Here is a 2508-nt window from a genome sequence, read left to right as displayed (position 1 = left end):
CTGACCGGGTTTTTTTTTTTAAAGAGTCCTCATCTTTTAGAGATAATACAAAACAGATACAGTTGGTATGATACAAAATGTGGGGTTTTGCTTCAAAGTTAACAACGGAGAAACCTCACAACAACTTTGTACAGTGGTAGCTTCACTACATTTTTCCGGATAAGAAACGGAAACTTAGAAACATTAATTTTATTTTTATTTTTAATGTTTTACTTATTTTTGAGAGGGAGAGAGACACAGTATGAGTTGGGGAGGGGCAGAGAGAGAGGGAGACACAGAATCTGAAGCAGATTCCAGGCTCTGAGCTGTCAGCACAGTCCTGACGTGGGGCTCGAACCCATGGACCTGAGATCATGACCTGAGCCGAAGTCAGACGCCTAACTTTCTGAGCCACCCAGGCGCCCCTAGAGACATTGATTTTAAAAGGCACTGTCATGGCTTCCATTTCCAAAAGAAAATTTTTTTCAAAAGCTAAGCCATTTTCAAAAAGCTAACCACTGTTATACATACCTGACAAATGGAGAGCACAAGTGCAGACCACTAGCAAACATACCTAAGATGTTCTCACAGCAAACCCTTTTCTAGGAAAACTGGCGAAACAGCTTGCAAACCCCAAAATGTAGTGCCATTCAAACACAGAAAAGGAATCACCTTATGCACGTTTAGCTTAGCATAAATTACTGGATATGCCAGCCAAAAAAGAGAGAAATAATAATACTGAACAATGCCAGCAGTCTTGCCTACTGCTTTCCACTCCACGAGCACACCCTCCAGAAGAAGTCTAAAATGGGAATCACAAACATTCTGTTCTCCTTGGTTAGTCTTCCTTCTCCCTCAGTGCCTCTCAGTGCCAGCAAGGCCCAGTACACCTTACAACGTGGGAAGGCTCTATTCCATTCAAATATATTTGTGCAACACGACCCCTACAGGCAAGTTAAGTACTTTATCTGGAAACAGATAACAGAGGAACAGTAACAAGTTTATAGCTGAAGGAAAAACTGTGCCGGATTTACTTAGAAACAGAATAGCCATCTACAACCTTGCACCTTCTAAGGAATTTTTAAGAATTCTGATCCCATGGCAGTTTGCCTCGCAGGATGACTTTAAAACTTGACTCCCACTTGAGCTACTCCACTCTACATGAAAGCAAAATACAAGCACTGAGACCTGTTGGTTCCCAGGAGTAGACTGTTCAAGAAGGAAAGGTCAGACGCCGGGATTACAGAGATCCCCGCCCTGTACTGATCTGCAGTACAATCTGTGGGATGGCGCTGGCTAACCTATAGGATAAACCTCTCAAAAACAAAGCTGTTTACCCAGGCAAGCTCTTAATAGCAACTACGAATAAAGCCACCGGAAGCTTTCTCTGCAAGCAATCCAGAGACTTGCTCATGAAAAGAAGTTCGGTGTTTCCACTTTTGTTTCGTTTAAGCCTAAATGTGCAAGGACACAATAAACATCACTTCCTCAATTCCAGAGAATTGAACAAAGGCTTTGCCGCGCATGGATATGATGGAAAAGGAAGTAGGAGCAAGTTAGACGAAATGGCAGCAGCTTAGAAGAGGGTCCTCTCCATACACGACGCCCCCCCCCAATCATCTCCGCCCCCAAAACAGTGTCCGAAGACAACTACTCTGGACTTAACCGGAGTTCAACCAGCTCTTAAAACCAACCATGTGGTCCAGGTCTCCAGAGCGATAGTTACGGCTCATAAACACAGACTAGAAAAGTTGTGAGGCCAAAAGAACCAAGAAAGGAGAGGCCTGCAAAGTTCCAAACTCGGGTCCTCTCCCTTAGTCTCCCATCATCGTTCTCTTCCCGTTCCGGATCACCCTCCCTCTCCAAACAACACTCATCCCGCCCCTTCTCCTCCTACCCCCCTCTTTGTGTTTGTTTTGGGGTGTGTGTGTGTGTGTGTGTGTGAGAGAGAGACAGAGAGAGAGAGAGAGAGAGAGAGAACGAGAGAGAGAGAGAAAATTACAGGCCTTCGGGCCAGGGGTGGGTGGGAGTGTGTGTGTGTGTGTGTGAGTGTGAGTGTGAGTGAATTACAGGCCTTCGCGCCAGACAGACCTGCGTTCGAACCCAGGCCACCGACTAGCCGTGTGGCTTTGAATAAGTTATTTAAATTCTCTGATGCCTCAGTTTTCCTATCTTGTAAAATGGGTTTAGTAATATACACCTCGAAGGACTGCAGTAGATGTTAACAGGAAGTAAACAAGGTGCTTGATAAAGTCCTGGCACAAACCACTAGAATATCATTATTGTTAGGTAGTGGTTGGTAATAGTACCACTATTCGGTGGGCCTTTCTCTTCTCACACCCCCTGCCCCTGACGCAAGCCTCAATGCCCCTTCCTCCCACAGTTCCCCGATGGCCTCCCACACTCTCTCATCTCACGCTCCTCTCTCTGCTGAGCGCGAGCCCGCTTACCCTGACGGCTGGGCCCGCGAAGCGCGGGCTTGCGGGCAGAGTCCCCCGGGAGCGGCAGCGGCGGCGGCGGCGGCGGCAG

The 2508-nt window shown here is 46.9% G+C and overlaps 1 protein-coding gene across 1 annotated transcript in view; it reads right to left on the bottom strand.

Moving 5' to 3' along the window:
* CNOT8 (CCR4-NOT transcription complex subunit 8) overlaps positions 1-2508 on the bottom strand; it is a 16113-nt gene extending 13605 nt beyond the window's left edge. The window contains exon 1 of the mRNA XM_077780739.1: positions 2430-2508. The gene's annotated coding sequence lies outside the window, so the exon portion shown is untranslated. The remainder of the gene's footprint in view (positions 1-2429) is intronic.

Source organism: Crocuta crocuta, unplaced genomic scaffold, assembly GCF_008692635.1.
Source record: "Crocuta crocuta isolate KB4526 unplaced genomic scaffold, BGI_CrCroc_1.0 scaffold343, whole genome shotgun sequence".
In the NCBI taxonomy this organism is placed as follows: domain Eukaryota; kingdom Metazoa; phylum Chordata; class Mammalia; order Carnivora; family Hyaenidae; genus Crocuta; species Crocuta crocuta.
The sequence above is the reverse complement of the archived record's forward strand: the minus strand, read 5'-3'. Positions and strand labels throughout refer to the sequence as shown.